Below are 19,822 nucleotides of genomic sequence, written 5' to 3'. Positions count from 1 at the left end.
CGTTTCAGGGTACTTCACCCCTTAATCATGGGCTGCTTAAACAAAGTTAGTACACGAATGTTCTCCTTTTAAAGACGTTGTTTAATTGGCTCATTATCCTCAGTGGGTTGTGCTTAGTGCTTAGAGCATGTTGGGACTCGTAGTCCTAAGGAGAAAAATAGTACCTTTCCCACAGTGGGTTCGTGCACTCTTGCAGGAGCAATTTGGAGGAATATGTTAACACGGCTGCCTCTGGTCGTGGAAGGAGCACCACCCATGGAGGGCAGGAGCCGATGAAACAGGGGCCGTGAAAGCAGGTAGTGTCCTGCTTTAACCGGCACAGCAGGGGCATTACACTAATGGATGTGCCCTTTCATCCGGGGCGCACTGGAGCGCTTTAAAATTCAGAGGACTCGTACTTAATCCCTGAAACCTTTTAAAAGTATTGGTGGCTTGCGGGACCCACGTGGGGTTGAAAGCATGATAGATGGCAAACTACACGCCCCAGCATACTTTGCAGCTACTACAGTTTTAATTGGACTTGCTCACTACTAAGTGCAACCAATCACGGGAAGCCATCTAAGACTGCTAATTCCGCTTCTCACCAACCAGCCCAAGAAGAAGGAGTGCACAACTCCGAAACGCGTAGGCAGAAAGACGAAAAGAAACGGATGAAAAGACATTTCCATCTTCTGCAATAAAGTGGTTTCACTTACCTGCTTGTCGAGTGCTTCTTCAAAAGCTGCAGGAGCAATTTGGAGGAATATGTTAACACGGCTGCCTCTGGTCGTGGAAGGAGCACCACCTATGGAGGGCAGGAGCCGATGAAACAGGGGCCGTGAAAGCAGGTAGTGTCCTGCTTTAACCGGCACAGCAGGGGCATTACACTAATGGATGTGCCCTTTCATCCGGGGCGCACTGGAGCGCTTTAAAATTCAGAGGACTCGTACTTAATCCCTGAAACCTTTTAAAAGTATTGGTGGCTTGCGGGACCCACGTGGGGTTGAAAGCATGATAGATGGCAAACTACACGCCCCAGCATACTTTGCAGCTACTACAGTTTTAATTGGACTTGCTCACTACTAAGTGCAACCAATCACGGGAAGCCATCTAAGACTGCTAATTCCGCTTCTCACCAACCAGCCCAAGAAGAAGGAGTGCACAACTCCGAAACGCGTAGGCAGAAAGACGAAAAGAAACGGATGAAAAGACATTTCCATCTTCTGCAATAAAGTGGTTTCACTTACCTGCTTGTCGAGTGCTTCTTCAAAAGCTGCAGGAGCAATTTGGAGGAATATGTTAACACGGCTGCCTCTGGTCGTGGAAGGAGCACCACCTATGGAGGGCAGGAGCCGATGAAACAGGGGCCGTGAAAGCAGGTAGTGTCCTGCTTTAACCGGCACAGCAGGGGCATTACACTAATGGATGTGCCCTTTCATCCGGGGCGCACTGGAGCGCTTTAAAATTCAGAGGACTCGTACTTAATCCCTGAAACCTTTTAAAAGTATTGGTGGCTTGCGGGACCCACGTGGGGTTGAAAGCATGATAGATGGCAAACTACACGCCCCAGCATACTTTGCAGCTACTACAGTTTTAATTGGACTTGCTCACTACTAAGTGCAACCAATCACGGGAAGCCATCTAAGACTGCTAATTCCGCTTCTCACCAACCAGCCCAAGAAGAAGGAGTGCACAACTCCGAAACGCGTAGGCAGAAAGACGAAAAGAAACGGATGAAAAGACATTTCCATCTTCTGCAATAAAGTGGTTTCACTTACCTGCTTGTCGAGTGCTTCTTCAAAAGCTGCAGGAGCAATTTGGAGGAATATGTTAACACGGCTGCCTCTGGTCGTGGAAGGAGCACCACCTATGGAGGGCAGGAGCCGATGAAACAGGGGCCGTGAAAGCAGGTAGTGTCCTGCTTTAACCGGCACAGCAGGGGCATTACACTAATGGATGTGCCCTTTCATCCGGGGCGCACTGGAGCGCTTTAAAATTCAGAGGACTCGTACTTAATCCCTGAAACCTTTTAAAAGTATTGGTGGCTTGCGGGACCCACGTGGGGTTGAAAGCATGATAGATGGCAAACTACACGCCCCAGCATACTTTGCAGCTACTACAGTTTTAATTGGACTTGCTCACTACTAAGTGCAACCAATCACGGGAAGCCATCTAAGACTGCTAATTCCGCTTCTCACCAACCAGCCCAAGAAGAAGGAGTGCACAACTCCGAAACGCGTAGGCAGAAAGACGAAAAGAAACGGATGAAAAGACATTTCCATCTTCTGCAATAAAGTGGTTTCACTTACCTGCTTGTCGAGTGCTTCTTCAAAAGCTGCAGGAGCAATTTGGAGGAATATGTTAACACGGCTGCCTCTGGTCGTGGAAGGAGCACCACCTATGGAGGGCAGGAGCCGATGAAACAGGGGCCGTGAAAGCAGGTAGTGTCCTGCTTTAACCGGCACAGCAGGGGCATTACACTAATGGATGTGCCCTTTCATCCGGGGCGCACTGGAGCGCTTTAAAATTCAGAGGACTCGTACTTAATCCCTGAAACCTTTTAAAAGTATTGGTGGCTTGCGGGACCCACGTGGGGTTGAAAGCATGATAGATGGCAAACTACACGCCCCAGCATACTTTGCAGCTACTACAGTTTTAATTGGACTTGCTCACTACTAAGTGCAACCAATCACGGGAAGCCATCTAAGACTGCTAATTCCGCTTCTCACCAACCAGCCCAAGAAGAAGGAGTGCACAACTCCGAAACGCGTAGGCAGAAAGACGAAAAGAAACGGATGAAAAGACATTTCCATCTTCTGCAATAAAGTGGTTTCACTTACCTGCTTGTCGAGTGCTTCTTCAAAAGCTGCAGGAGCAATTTGGAGGAATATGTTAACACGGCTGCCTCTGGTCGTGGAAGGAGCACCACCTATGGAGGGCAGGAGCCGATGAAACAGGGGCCGTGAAAGCAGGTAGTGTCCTGCTTTAACCGGCACAGCAGGGGCATTACACTAATGGATGTGCCCTTTCATCCGGGGCGCACTGGAGCGCTTTAAAATTCAGAGGACTCGTACTTAATCCCTGAAACCTTTTAAAAGTATTGGTGGCTTGCGGGACCCACGTGGGGTTGAAAGCATGATAGATGGCAAACTACACGCCCCAGCATACTTTGCAGCTACTACAGTTTTAATTGGACTTGCTCACTACTAAGTGCAACCAATCACGGGAAGCCATCTAAGACTGCTAATTCCGCTTCTCACCAACCAGCCCAAGAAGAAGGAGTGCACAACTCCGAAACGCGTAGGCAGAAAGACGAAAAGAAACGGATGAAAAGACATTTCCATCTTCTGCAATAAAGTGGTTTCACTTACCTGCTTGTCGAGTGCTTCTTCAAAAGCTGCAGGAGCAATTTGGAGGAATATATATATATATATATATATATATATATATATATATATATATATATTATTTTCTTGTATTGTTGAATACACACAAAACCCACTGGAGGGTAAAAATTAAGCGCAAAATGAACCACAAGTTCCGAGATGCTTTGCAAATAATCCATTGTGAAGGCACACTTGAGGCCTAATTAATTTCAAAAGCAGGGAACTGTGGCTGCGAGGATTGTTGGGGTGTTTTAAGTGCCTTTGAGGAAGGAGAAAGAGTGCTCTGAAACGCGTCAGGCAAGAGGATGAAAAGATCGGACTGAAATGCCAGTTTCAAATGAATAAATGTTTGTGAAAACTACCGGCTATGGAGTGCATCCTCAATTGCAGGGAAATATATATATATATAATATTTGTATGTATATATAGATATAGATATATATTCACTGAAAAAAACTAAGGTTACAGGGACGTTACAGTTAGGCTGACATTTTACTCGTACAAAACCAGAAAAATTCAGCAGTTATTATTAGTTCAGCTAACTATAATTCACATCCCTCCAATGCACTGCTTATGACCTCACATATTACATCACTCATGACATGGTCAGTGACATCACTGATGACATCACTGATGATATCTCAAATGACATCACTGATGACATCATCCAGTGACTGTGAGTGTTTTAAAAAGGTTTATGAATGTTAAATATATATACCAAGGTGTATTGATGAATCAGTGGGTGTATGAGTGCCTGTATGGATGATTCAGTGGGTGTGTGACTGACTGTATAAGTGAGTAATTAAGTGTCTCAGTGAATGCATGGGTGAATGACTAGGTTATGTGAATGTCTGAATCAGTCTGTCAGTTGGTGAGTGGGCACAGGAGTGGCTGAATGGGTAATTGGTTATCTGAGTACCTGTATGAGTGTCTGCGTGGGTGTGTGAACAGGTGTGTGACTGCCTGCATTGATGACTGAGTGGGTGAGTCAGTGGCTGTATGGATTAGTGAGTGTGTGTGTGTGAGGGGCTGTATGGGTGAGTGAATTTGTCTATGGCTGTGTCAGTGAGTAAACAGATGTGTATATGTGAGTGATGGGAGTATATGAGTGACTGTGTTTGTGACTGAGTGATTGCGAGAGTGGTGTATGGGTGAGTGTGTGCTTGTGTAAGTAACTGTACAGGTGATTAGGTGTCATCTATATGAATAAGTGAGTGGATGTGTGTATAACTGTATAGGTGACTAAGTAGCTGTGTAATTGACTCTATCTTGAGTGTTAAAGTGCTTCCATGACTCCTGCCTAGATAAGAGGTCTGTGCTTCTCAAACTAAATGCTGAAGTAACTCTAACCCGATTTGAGCAAGGTTATGATGTACTGTATTGTTTTTAAGTTAGGGTGATCAGCTACATCACACGTGTTAGATTGCACATAGAAGTGCACACATACCTTAAACATGACAGAATTCAGATGTTCTAAATTGATACAATACACTTTCAGTTCAAAGCGCACACTTCTATATCTACAGCCGTCTTGCAGTGTACCTTTTCAGAGACTTATATGGACTCAGATAGAGGCTAATACATCTGGCAACATGTTTTAAACCTCACTTTTGTCTGCCAGTTCCATTAGAGAGCAAAAGACACACAGATGATGGACGGAATGCAGAACAAATCAAAACATTCACCCCCAGTCAAGAGATCTGGGATGAATCCATCATTCATTTGCACACCATGCCACCCCATTTTAGACCTAGTTGTATGCAAATCAGTCTTGAACAAGCATCTAATGACCGGTTATGGGGTTTCACCACTCATCGACCTGGATAGCTTGAATCCAGTGGCACAGTGAGCCCGGGATCCACGTCTGGGCATACACAGTGCACTTAGGGTGAGAAAGCAAAAGACACACAGTTGATTGAAGGAATACAGAACAAATCAAAACATTCACCACCAGTCAAGAGATCTGAGATAAGTCCATTATTCTTTTGCTCACCATGCCACCCCAGTTTAGACCTGGCCATATTCAAATCAGTCTTGACCCTGTGCCTCATGGCAACATTCCAGCCCGAACTGCCAGGCCAGGTCCTCCCTGGACCGGAAACAAGCATCCTAGGACCGGTTTTGGGATTTCACACCTCATCAGCCAGGATAGCTTGAATTCAGTAGTGCAATGTGCCCGGGACACACGTCTGGCCATATCCGGTGCACTTAGGGCAAGAAAGCAAAAGCCACACAGGTCCTAGGATGCTTGTTTCCAGTCCAGGCAGGACCTGGCCTGGCAGTTCAAGCTGGACTTTTCCCATTGGGTGCAGGGTCAAGACTGATTTGCATATGGCTGGGTTCAAACTGGAATGGCCTGGTGAGCAAAAAATTGATGGATTTAGGCCCAGATCTGGGGTGAATGTATGACGTTGTTCTGCATTTTGTCCATCAATTGTTCTTTTTGCAAGTTTCATTAGAGAGGCAGAGCTCGCAATGCCACTCTTCTGAGTCTTAGCATCTTTCTAGAGACCCCAATGAGTGTGTCAGTGCCTTTTTAGGAAGAAGATGAAACATGCAAAGAATCCTATAGGCACTAGACTATCTCTGTTTCACACTGCATGCTCTCTAAATGTGTGTAAAAAAACCTGCATGGGTCACTTTATGCTCTTTATACAGGGCAGCTGGGTATGAAGCTGTGTGTTCAAGTGCTTCCCCGAGGTCTGTCCAGCTAAGAGATCTGTGCTTCTGGAACTGAATGCTGAAGTAGCTCTTTTGTATTCAATTTCAATATTTATGAGGAGTTTCGAATGTTTATTCAAGAAATGCAGAAAGTAACAGCAAATGTGTGCTGTGACATATGCCTCTGGATAGCGCTTAAATGATACCTCATCAAAGCTGGAACACACAAATCAGCTGTTCTGTCAGTTGGCAGGGTAGGAGAATTGCTTTCTTATCCAATCACATATCACAGTATCTTAATGTATTACAAAACATGTGCAATATTTACACCTGCATATGTTTTCACAAGCTGTTTACCAGCTTGGCATGCTAAGAAAATAGCAGCAGGGCTTTTGCTCAGGAGCAGCACATTTGAACACTGTGGGTTTAAAAGGTATACCATGTTCGTACCACTCATCAAATGCCCAAAAAGGCACCGATGTTAAAAAATAGACATTTTCATCCGCTTCAAAAATGCAATGAGTGATTTTAGGTCCAGTACTGGCCAAGACGTATTTTTTTACTAAAATATTATGCATAATATACTCACTTGTAGGGGTTTCCAGCCAGCCCTCATCAGTCACTGGTCTGTTGTTGTATCATTGACATTTTTCTTCTGCCTACTACAGCATCCTGCATAGAGCAATCTGCTAGTTCACAAAGAGCACATCCACTTACAAAGTATTTCCCTTCAGTTCAAGGGACTGCTATGGCAATGCATGCATTTTCAGGCCAAATAAATATTTTTAGGTTCTAATAATTGCCCCATCAATAAATATTACAAAAACCATGAAAAAACACAAGGAGCATTGACAAAGTCAAAAGTCTAAGCACCAATTGGCCTTGTCAACTTGTGCTATATCACCACTCTAAGTATATATCATTGACGTGTTTGTACCTCTGCTTCTGTTGCTGGTTGCAATTGACACCCTCGTCCAGTCCACAACACACTACATACAACAGAAGCAATAGGCTTCGGTGTGGAGCACGTTAGCACTTCATACAAGTGCTGCTTTCAGAACGCGTACAAAATCCACAATTTAGACAAGGTTTAGTCACTCTGTGCATGTGGAAACATTCTGTAATTGCGTCAAGCATGCATTGTACAAACAGCACGCTGCACACAACAAAAGGAATAGGCTTTGGTGTGGGGCACATTAGCAAATCTTGAACAATCTATCACCAGTGTGGTTTACTGCGCACAACTGATTACTTTTTCACTCTTTGCAGCTAGCTGTCGTAGGTGTGCACCTACAAAACTCCTACCAGATTCCTTTTCTACAGATTCCATTACTAACACAAAGGCAGTTTTCGAGACTGCAGTGATAACATCCCCAAACAAACCTTGTATTTTGTGCAGACATAATTCACAACAAAACACATAATTGTACTCAACAACACAATTAAATAATACACCATATGCATTCTAAACCACATAAATAAGCTCCACTACATAACACTGCACAACACAAAATACCGTTCCACATATTTGCACTCCATGATACACAATCCCACACCACATAATTACAATAAAATCACTGCCACATAATTGCTATCCACAGAATTCCAGAACACCATACCACATAATTACACTACACAAACCCACTCCACACCACACAAAGCCACGCCACACAATGCCACACCTAACCATTTCAAACCAACACACAATATTCCACTACACACCACATACATCCACTCCACTCCATAACATAGAGGTAAAACACATTTACAATACCAATACCTCTAACTCTCGTTTTACTTTATTTTCTGAAGCACATGCTTTTGCCTTAGTGGGTCTGTATCAATTACAATTCATGCATTAAATCCTGTCCGTGGTCACTTTCTAGGCCTTATCTGTTTTTTGAAACTTACTATATTTTGTTATTTGAAAAAATATAAACGGTTTAAATAAACAGGGCATAAAAACATCATTTTAAATGTATAACTACAATAGGTGTGTGGGAGGGGGGTTAGTGCATTTTTTTAACTTTACAAACATTATCTATTTTAACACACACAGTTGCACAGTTCCCACACAAATAAAATCAACACGTTTCTATTGCACACAACATCTCTCTGGATCTTCAGGTAAACAGGACTGTCTCCACCTGTTTCGGTATCATCAGGATTCTCAGAAAGATCTATCACTACCTTTCTTTCGAAACACGCAAGCAGGCCGTCATGGCCTTGGTAACGTCCAGATTGGACTATTGCAATGCCCATTATTTGTGCATTAATAAAGGTCTTATTCATCTTTTACAGATGGTGCAGAATGCTGCGGCCAGGCTGGTATTGAATCTCCCTAGACATCATTCAGTTACAGCCTCGATCAAGCTTCTGCACTGGCTCCCGTTGGACCGTAGGATCATTTTTAAGATCCTATGTCTGACTCATGAAGCCTTCTACGACTCTGGTTCCGAGGGCATCAAGTCGATTGTCCATCATTATGCTCCCACCAGATCCCTTCTGTCCTCCGACAAAAACCTACTCACTGTTCCCAGGTTTAAGAAGGTTAAATGGGGTGGCAGAGCCTTTTCCACTGCGGCGCCCAAACTGTGGAACTCTCTTTCAGTAGAAATCTCTAGTGAGGGCTCGCTATCTTTATTTCGCAAGGCCTTAAAGACCTGGCTTTTTCGTGATTCTTCAGTATGAGCATGATCCCTTTCTCATCGTCTTCTGATGTTTTGCATCCAGCGCCTTGACGCCCTTGGGCTAAGTTCGCGCTTTTACAAGTCTAAAATCATTCATTCAACATAATTTAACAAGAAACCACATAACACAAATCAGCAACACAATTACATAAAACACCACAGACGTAGAATGACACCACATTTTTAACATCGCACCACAAAATTAGAAGAGCAAACAACATAATAAAACTCCAATACAAAACACTCCACAACACAAGTACCATACCACATAATTACTCTCTATAACACACAATCCCACTCAACATAATTAATTACTATGCACTAAATACCACAAAATGTTATTCTACATAATTCAACTGCACAGCATACCACATAATTCCTCCACATGTACACATTGGAAGGATCCATATCCAATGTAACACACCTTCCCGGTTGAAGACAAGACAACAAAACAGATGAACAAGAGCAACCTCACACTTACAGATACAATAATCCCATAGAACACAATCTGATATAGATTACCACTCAACACATGCTCCAAAACTGAACACTCCTGGCAAACAACATAACCAGACATGAAATACAGGAAGAGTCTAAGCAGACAACAAAGAGCACCCAGGATGAAATGACAAAATACAAACTACATGGGAACTCCGGCATAGCTATTGTCTGGGCCACCCTATCAACACAGAACTTCATAATCAGAAACACAAAACATTTTCATTACACAAAGTTCCCCAAACTAAATCAATGTTGAGTTGAAACTTGAACACGCCATAGGCCATATCTATCAGCAATTCAAGCAACTCAACGCAGCAGGCCACCTTGCTGTGCTACATGAAAGGGAGAGGGCAGGAATATGCCGTAATTAACATATTCCACTGCATTCTTGCTCTCTGCCCTCACTTGCTCATGGACTGTTGCCTAGCGTCAACTTCTGCACCTTTGCACCATAGTGCAAGCGTGTCTGCATTGTAGGCAGGAGTCTTTTAGGATAGAAAATGTCACCTTCCTGTACAAAAACAATCCTCTGAGGCTTTTTCCTCCTTTTACGTGTGCTGCAGAGCGCAGCACATGTAGAAATAGGAAAAAACAAGTAGAAATAAAGATATTTCTCAACACTGCGCCTCCCTTGGGGAGACACAGCATTCTAACACATTCCAAGGTCTCCCAGTACTGGTAAACCTGAGAATTCTTCAGAATCCATGGGTAGATGCGTGGGAATACCCACGCTCCACCGATGGAACGCCTCCCTGGGGCAGAATACTACAAGGCAGTGACTTTCACTGCCTTGCATTACTCCAGATTTGTCAAGCATAGTGGCAGTGTTTTTTGTCATTTTGAAATCCAGGTACGAGGAGGGAAATGTATAACATGGAAACTACATTGCATCATTGAAATAAAAAAGGAGGAAATCCAATGTCCATGAAAAATCCATTCAATTGCATGCAGATTCAATTTAGGCCTTTAGCATGGCCAACAAATCTTTGCATTGTGGTGCAGATCTATTAATATTTGCCCAATGCAAAACAGCAAGTCAACTTGCTGCACTGCATTGTACTGTGTCAATGGAGTAGAGATGTTTTAATGGGCTCTGGCTCAGGGCTCTAGCATAGGATTAGTAAATCCGGGAATGCACCAAATCCATGGGGGATGTATGGGAACACCCATGCCACAATCATGGAACACCTTCCCACTGCAAAGTAACTCATGCAGATACTTGCGCTCAGGGCTGGACTGGGAACCAAAACAAACCCTGGGAAACAGCACCATTCCCATCTCACTGCTTTTGTTATAGGGAGCCGATATTGCAGCAAAACCGTCCCCTGCTAATAAAAACGGCCCACCAAGGGTCCAAAACCGGCCCCTATCCAGGCGGCCAACTGGGGAAACGCCCAGTTCCCACTACGCCCAGTCCAACCCTGCTTGTGCTGCCTTGAGTTACTCCTGATGGGCAGATTGACATGCCCCTTGTACCACCGGTGCGTCACTTTTTGTCATGCACCTGCGGTCATAGTTCCCTGTAACATGCGCGGGTGAGCGCCCGCGCATGGGGCCTTTCACCAGCGCGCACACATGCTTGCAAAGCGCGCAGGTCACCAAGTGCCCTTTCCTCAAACCAATTTGCTTAATGACATGATGCGGAACGTCACTTTCTTGGTGAAGTGCTATGAGCAGTGGCGGCACGTTTGAAGAGCCAGACAGAAGAACAGCTGTTACGGGTACGTTAGAAATCTCAGACCGGAGGCAACGGGTGGCGCTTGCTGAGAGTCCCTTCACTGTATCGATTGGGCTGCTGATGTTAAAGAGTCTGATCCTGATGCGGTTTTTGAGATCAGAAGCTGAGGCCAAGTATCCCAGTCTTCTCTGAGACAACCTGCTGTCTCTGCTGCTCACCGTGTTGCTTCTCTGAACCTACTGCACAGAGGCGCAACTAGAGCCAAATTACGGGGGACTGGGGGGGCTTTGCTAAGAAAATATTTCGGGGGGCAATAGGCAGAGTGGAGCTGATTTCGGGGGGGGGTCAGCTGAATCTTTAAGCAATAGGCAGAGTGGAGCTGCAGGGGCTCTTAGAAGGGGTGAAACAACAGCGAGGCCTCATTAACATGCAAATGGTCTTTTAAAGACCTGTGAAGTGCTAAGGTGCGGCTGTGTGTGCCTGGGAAGCCACACACAACATGGGGGGGTAGGGGGGGCTGAAGCCCCTTGAGTCCAATGGGTGTTGCGCTCCGGCTGAGTTGTACACTTAGCTGCAGGGGTGCGGAAGATGCCCTTTTCTGAGCCGCTATGCGCTTGGACACTGGTGCTCAGAACTTGAGACCCCCTATCCTGTTCTTCGGGTGTGCACGCACTGACCCTCAACTCTGCAACTACCTCAGAAAAGGCAGGGCATAACACTTTGCTGCTGCCTTCAGCAAGCTTCCTTTATATATGCATGGAAGGCTCTTTCCCCTGCTCCGTTACATGCCAGCGGCTGCCACAAGAGTGTAAGCATTCCCAGCCCCATAGGTGTTGACTGGCGGGGCTGTAGTCTATTGGGCATGATTAGAGCGTTGCATGTTGTGTACTTGCTGAGCAATTCGAAAGCACCATCATCTGTCCTCTTTCCATTTCTGCACCAATGTCCTGAAAGTCCATGCTGGCCATATGAAAAGAGGCGTTTAAAATTAATGCCAGAACCTGCAGCAGCGATGGATCGCCCTACAGGCCGAAGCAAGACAGGTTATGCTTGCTGCAATCATCACTGCAGAGCACCACCTGTCCCCTCAGCCACACTCGGCCCAATGAAGACCCCCTGGCTCCCATCCTGGCAGTAAATCACTCTGCAGCACATGTCACTGGTGAGTTGTGCTGTGAATGTGTCATGGTGGAGTGGGATCGGCCAGTAGCCTCGCCAGCTTTCTCAGTAAATTATGTTTTAAAATTATTCGAAGACCCTCACATGAGAAACTGGAAGTCATACAAGATAGTCCCTATTCATTTTTAACACTGCTTTGCTTTATTTGTTTACTTTATCAGCCATGGACCACTAAAACAGCTATGGAACACATTTTAAAGTGTTTTACTCATGTTTTAAGTTTTAAATATGCACTGATATGAGGGAAAAATACAGGCTTTATGGGATTTAAAACCTTTATGCTTGGACATTAATATACTGGTCAGGCCAATAAAAGAACAGAACACCCTGTTAGCAACCCTATTGGCTGGTTCTGGTGGATGTACATGTAGCTAGAATGTCTTGATCTATCTGGGTTGTGTGAATATTTATGGCGTTTGAACAGAACTGCGCAGGGCTGGAATGTTCAGGCTGGGAATGGGGCTGGACAGGACCAGGCTGGTTCTGTTTGGGGTTAAATGGCTAGAATAAACCTGGCAGGGCCACACTGGTTTTGGTGAATGTGTCTAGAATTGCTTTAAATTGGATGGGCTGGCTCTGAACGATGTAAAGGGTTACAGTGCATTGAGCAGGGACATACCTGCTGGAATTGTGTAGGGTTTGAACCCTGGGTTGGACTAGCTGTTTCTGATGCTGAAAGACCTGATGCTGTCAGTAGAGTTAGGATGTACTGGGTTGGATCAGGCACAAAAGAACAACGTGTAAAGCACACATTTTGCATTTAGGCTTGCTGCACACCTTTTCTTAATAGAGCACGGCAGATTGTGTGACTTTTTGAAAGTTCTCATGTTAAATGCAGCCCGTGTATTAGTATGTTGGGCTCTGCAATTAACATGAACACTTTCCAAAAGGCACGTAATCTGCTGCCCTCTATTAACAAAAGGCCTGCAGCAAGCCTAAAAACATAACGTGTGCTTTTACAATCACTAAGATATGTTTGTGATTCTGAAAGCACACATCCTGCTTCTGGACTTGCTGCATGCTTTTTGTTAATAGAGCGTGGCTGCGGGAATATTGTGTACATTTTTTAAAGTATTCATGTTAATTGCAGCAATTAACATGTATACTTTCAAAAATACACACAATCTGCCCGCAGCCATGCTCTATTAACAAAAAAAGCATGCAGCAAGCCCAGGGCTTTAAGTGGGCTGGGTCCTGCTGATGCTGAGTTTTTAAGTCGGTGCTGAGACAGGTCCCAATCAGGCTCTTCATGTTTGCCCTCACCTTTAGGGTAAAAAAAAATCTCAACTGCTGAAAGCCTTTGGTGTAACTTCAGAGGACTTTTTATAGATCATTTTAGAACTGAGGCATTTTCAATATATTTAACAAAGCTGTAGTTGTTGCTTATTTATCCTATGCAACTAACAACCATTTGCAAAGTCAATAGTCCTGGGTTGTTGTAGGTATAATGTTACTTACTGTATTATATATCTGGATGCAATGACAGAGGCAGCACAATAACGGTCGGGCGGCACACTATGCTAAGCAAAGATTTTTAGCTTACGTGTTTTTACGCCACGCCCTTAATTACATCAGGCATGCCCCTTTGAGAGACCCTTCAGTTTTTTCATCCCACTTAAAGCCCTGAGCAGGCCTAAAAGCACCATGCGTGCTTTCAGAATCACTAACATATATTAGTGACTCAGAATGCACACATGGTGGACATCTATGTACATTCCCCCCTACGGATAAGTGAACTATGATTATCAGTTTTAAAGAGTGGAGTAACCCTCGCCTTGGTAGAGCTAGCTCTGTTCTGCAGAGTCTTGCCCTGATGACCTTGAATAATTCTTAAACAGATTATTGCAAATAGCATTCTCCTTTCATTTAGTTTAATCTGGGTAATGTGCAAGATTGTATTATTGAAATGTTTTGACAAATGTGGTTTTGTTTCATGCAGCATCCATAAAAAATGTTTATTTTAGATTTAAACAGGATCTCGGATATGAGAAATGGGATGATGTCACAGTGATTATTTGCAGTAGTATCAGTGAGCTTCTACTGTGTTACAATATTGGAAAAATACATCACTATCCCTGAATATTAACTATAAACACATTTGGAATTTGAACCCGTGTGTCTGTGCACTGTTTGTGATCTGGCCAAAAGGACATGAGAAAGACGAAACTGGATCATAAATTCAAAGCTGATCCACACAGAGGCCCTCAAAATACGTTTGGCTGAGGGCACTCAAAGTCCTTAAGATGTCCCTGAGCTGCCACTGTGTAGTTAGTTAGTAAAGAAGAGGTTCACTGGCACTGTGGAATGAGGCCTGTTGCCCCGTTTTCCTAATATATATATTAGTGTAGCTTTGTCGTGGTTGCATATGCTCTGCACTTTCTCATTTCAAACATGACACAACCATTGTACGCCAGTCACCAATACGAAGGCCACCCCCCTGGCTGGACTGGCCTTAGCAGTTTTCAGGCGTTTGCCTGGAAGGCTGGGGGTCAGTTTTGGAGAAGTGGGGGCCAGTTGTGTTACTGGGGCAGTTTTGCAGCGATGCTGCAATTTGTGCCCTCAGTAACAAAAGCACCACTGCTGGGGACCGGGTTTAAGCAGTAGTGCTTGACACTTGCGCCCCCTTCCCCCCTCTCCACCCCACCTCTGCTGGGAGCCAGTGTGGCAAAATTGCCAGCGCTACTTTGGGTTTCCAGTCCGGCCCTGCCTGCCCCATCAAACAGGCCTCCTCCGTTCCAGTACCTAGGTCATTTATCTGCACAATCAAGCAGGAACTCCAGTGTCAGAACCCCTGTTGCTGCACCCACGCACACTGTCAGGTTCTTGGCGCACATTGCCGTGGCTGGAGCGCACAGAGACCTCACACTGCCGCACACAGAGGAAAAAAATTAGAGGGAACATTGCCTGCGGTGCATTTTACTGCCACATATTTACAAGGACAGGAAAAGCCACCCTGAGCGACTTTTCCTGGGAAGATTCAGTGAATAAATATGGCCCCTTTGCATGCAGCACTCTGCGTGAAAGATGCGTTCCATGGGTGTTGCTGTGGGTGTTTCCACACAACACTCATGGAACCAGACACATTTCCAGATTTACGAGAAATCATAACTCTGGAACTGTGTCTGAATGATACGCCTCCCCAGGGGAGCCGTCGGGAAGTGCAACGAGGAGAAATGTATTCATTTTTCCTCGTCTTCTTCCTCTCTCTATTCTTGCTGCATTCTGCAGCACATATAGAAAGAGGAAATCACCTCTGGTGATTGTTTATGTACAGGAAGGTGTACCTTCGTGCACATAAACAATCTCCCCACAATGCAGGAAAGCTTCCACCATGGTGCAAGGGTGCCTGTGCTGGCGCATGGCAGCAGATTGTGCACAAGCTCAGGGGGAAGCACAGAGATGCGACATATTGTTGTAAATATGTTGCATTTCTATGCTTTGACAGTGATTCAATGCGGCGCAGCAAAATTGGTTGCGGCACTCACTGAGTCACTTTCCTTGTAAATCTGCCCCGATGTACAGACTATCCGCCAGCACCTTCAAGTGTTAGTTGCAAAAAATAAACAAATTGCTCATTTTGTGGGCACAGATTTAGTTTTTTTCTCAAGTGTTCTGAATATGTTTATTTAGATAAACAAACCATTTGTTTGAAAAAAAAAAAAAAAAAAGAGAATAATTAGAGGTAATACTGAAAAGAAACAAAAGAGGTCAAGGAGAGACCCACAAGAAATAGAATTAGAAGAATTGAGGAAGAGTGTGTACTTGGAGTCAAAGAGGGATGATGTGAGAGAGTCTGGTGTTTAATGTTGTGTCACAAAAGACATTTTCAATTTCTCCTAAAACAGTATTACCTCTCTTTTTCTTTTTTTTTAAATTCCAGTGTCGGGTGGTTATTTCTTTGTCATTTATTGAGTTTCTAATGTTTTACCTATGTTTTAAATCATGACTCAGGACAATAACTTTATGGTCGCATTGGTAGCAGTATGATGGTTAGATTATTGTCTTGATCTGATAGATTGCTTGTACATAGGCTTTTGATTCATTGATTTATTGATTGATGTTGGTATATGTACTAATACTATATGTTAAAGTCGTCGTGTTGAGTTTTATGTAGTGCTTCTGGAACTTGGGAGCTGGTGACGGTTCCGTAGTAGGGCAGAGGGAAGTGTGTGCTGCTCTCGGGAAAGACGGGATTGTTGGAATTACCTGTACGTATGCAGGAAAACGTGTGACAATCGAAGTTGCGCGTCACATTGTCTGGGTTCGGAATCAGTGACATCGTCGTGTGTTACTATTAGAGATATATTTTCGGTATAAAAGGAGTGTGTATGGTAGCGAAGGTTATCTGTGAAACTCTGGTCTTAAGTCCCAGGGATCCGTAAGGTTTGCCGTTAAAGCTTATCGCTGGAGAAGTAATAGGTATTCTCTGAGCTTGTCTGAAGGACTGGGCAGAGGTAAGCGCTGCTTGGTTAACGCGTGTTATAATTCTGTAGTAGGACAGACTGTTTGCTGTTCTCGGGAAAAACAGGATTCTGTGTGCATGTGTTACATTTTCTGGTGTGAAAGTGTGTGAATGTATGAGCATTTAGTTGATTGTAAGACTCTTTGGAGCAGTCCTAGAGGAAACAGTTAATGGATGCATGTTAGAAGGGCAGTGTAGAGGGATGTGCTACTGTGTCAACGAAAGTAATAATTCCGTGGTGGAGCAGAGGTAAGCGCTGTTCTAGAGAGAAGCGGGATTCTTGTGAAAAAGAATTTTCTTTACTATTCTGTGGTTAGCGAAGCAGACAATGGAGATGTTTATATGTTGTAACTAATAGATTTTGTAGAATTTGAAACGAAGTCTACTGAAAAGGCTTTGTAAAGGAGGGGTAGACGAGTGACAGGAGACAGAGCCGAAGCGACTGCAGCGACTGCTGATGTCATACAGACCGCGATCTGATTGGGTAGTGGATCAGAACAGTGCTCGCGCTGGGATTGGTGCGTTGGTGTGAGCCGCGAAGGGATTGGAAGGAGTACAGGGTGACGTAGACGCTCCAGGATTGGTGCGTTAGTGTGAGTCGCGCTGTTATTGGACAAAAGATCGTACAGTTGCGGAAGGGACTAGAGAATATTGGTAAACGCTAAAATGTATTACCAACCGGAGGAAAAGAAGAAGAAATCCTTGTTCGGTAAAATTAAAAGGTGGTTCGACAAGGATAAAAACATAATAACTAGAGAAGGTGAATTGCTACCTCCAACAAGAACTCCTGCATCCTTTATGGTTGCGAAATATGGGTATCATACCTGTATATGGTTAGATAACTGGGCTAAGTATACTAAGGACGATGGTGTTTTAGCGTTCCCGGAACATGGTTCATTTGGCCGTGTTGAGAAAATTATGTGTCTAGAGCCTAGACCAAGGCCGACACAGTTCAAGGCGTTGGTGGAATGGGAAGATGAGGTGCATGAGCGAGAAAAGCAGAGGAGTGGAGGCAATTATAGGTACATGTTCGGGAGGAAATATGATTGTGAAACTCATCATGTTCGAATGAGGAGATGGCGAGATGCTAGTATGTCAGAGGGATTATATCCTATGAGAACAGTTGAAGAAGCGGAAGGGAGGAAGGGTACAGAAAGGGTGCCTGATGCAGAAGTGAGAAGGTATTGGGCTAATGATTATGAGGATGAGGTCTTGGATGACATGATTTACAAGAGACCACCTCCATGTAGACCAGAACCAGAAGAGAGCACGCCAGTTGCTACTCCAATAAGAGATACTTTACGAATTGTTAAAACTGAGGTTGTGACACCTGATCTGAAAAGTGGTAGCTCTTTCACGGAAAGGGAGAGAGAGAGAGAGCGAGAGAGAGAGAATCGAATTGGTAATGAGAAAACAAGGGAATTAGCCAGAACCACATCTGAGCTGACTGAGAAAATAAGAGAGTTGACGAAAAATCTTGAAGCTGTTACAGTGCCTGTAACGATAGGTCCGGTTGTGCCTATATTTGATAAGCAAAGAATGGGTGAAAATGGTTTGACAGTTCCCTATGTTGGAAATGGTTTGGTTGGTACTTGCACTTTGGAAGAATCGGGAATGAGAACGGGAGGAAATAATTTGAGGCAGTCGAGACATGACACATGTAGTGGAGAATTAGATGTGCAGCCTAATTCAGGATTGAATACTGGTTGTTTGGGAGGAAAGATTATGGAACCACAGAGGATGACAGAACAAGTGGGTGCAGTGAAAAAGTCTACTGAAATAACAGCTGAAGATTTGAATGATTGGTTGAAAGTTCTTCAAAAGAAGGATAAAGATTCACAGGCAATTGATGTAGCCAGGTTACGCATAGAATTGGAGGAGCTTATTGCAGGAACAATTCCAACAGAAATATTGAAAAACCATCATGATGGAGAATTGTTATTTATGTGCAAGAGTATCACCTGGAGGGCTAAAAGTACACATGAAGGGTTAAGAGCAATAGCGAGTGAACAAGGGGTTGACATGGATAAGGTAAAAGCTTTGCAGAAGTCTTACAGGATGGATTTCACGGACAAAGATATTGAGAATCTAAATGGTGCTGGCAGAACAGGACAGATTAAGGAAATGATTGCCTTATTGCGAAAATGGGGTGATGTGGAAAAGTGGAAGGATAGGTGGTACAAGAAAAGGGAAGATTCGGTGAATAGGACTTATTCAGCTTTTCCCATGAGAGAAAAAGAGAAAACAGTGGATGCTTATCCTATGAGAGAGATTCCTGGAGGAGGATATGTACATGTCCCGTGGACTAGACAGGATATTTTGTCATTTACGAATGATTTCCCTTGACTGAGAGAAAAGCCCGTCGAGTGGTATAGGCAGGTAGACAGGTTTGTGAAATTGTCAAAAGTGCTGTGGATTGATCTGAATAGTCTGTTTGATATAATTGTTCCAGCAGACTTGTGGGCAGAGTGTAAAATAGTTGTAGATTGGCCTGCAAAAGAGTATCCAAGAGATCCGAAAACAGGAGCACCAGATCCAGAGGTTATGAAGAAATACGATCAGGTGATTGTGTTCCTGAAAAATAAGGTACCCCCGAAAGAGACAGACTGGGTTAAGATAGACCAAACACATCAGGAAGCGAAAGAATCAGTTCATGCTTTTTACGAAATGCTGATACTGGCTTTTAAACAATTCAGTGGAGATGAACACCTGGGTGACAAGGATTTGAGTCATTTTGTATACAGATTTGTATATGGCTTGAGACCTGAAATCAGTGAAAGAATACGTGAGCACACAGTTGATTGGCAGAGTAAAAAGATTGATGAAATCTTGAGACATGCAAAGTACTTTAGTGATGAGATTGAAGCAAAACAGAGAAAGCTGAAAGAGAAAGCAATGTGGGCACAGGTGAAAGTTGCTGAAAGACAAGAAGCACAGTTGGTGGAACAGGCAAATGATCCAGGAAATAGGCCCAGATATGCGGGAAAAGGAAAGGGGAATCTAGAAGAGGCAAAGAAGAAGTTCCCTTGTCACAACTGTGGACAATTGGGGCATTGGAGATCCGAGTGTACCAATCCACCATTAGTGAGTAATGAAAATAAACCCTTAAATCAACAGGTGCAGAACGAGGGGTGTAACCATCAGTAGCAACATCAGAAGGTTGTCAGACAGCAAAGTCAAGAGCCAAAACCGCCCTTGCCGCAGAATAGAGGGTCACAAAAGTATAACCAGGACTCGGGATTCTACAATGATGAGCAGGTAAACAAACCGAGACGTTTGAACCCGG

The sequence above is a fragment of the Triturus cristatus genome, chromosome 4_1 (genome assembly GCF_964204655.1).
Source record: "Triturus cristatus chromosome 4_1, aTriCri1.1, whole genome shotgun sequence".
Taxonomy (NCBI): Eukaryota; Metazoa; Chordata; class Amphibia; order Caudata; family Salamandridae; genus Triturus; species Triturus cristatus.
Note: the sequence above shows the minus strand (reverse complement) of the source record.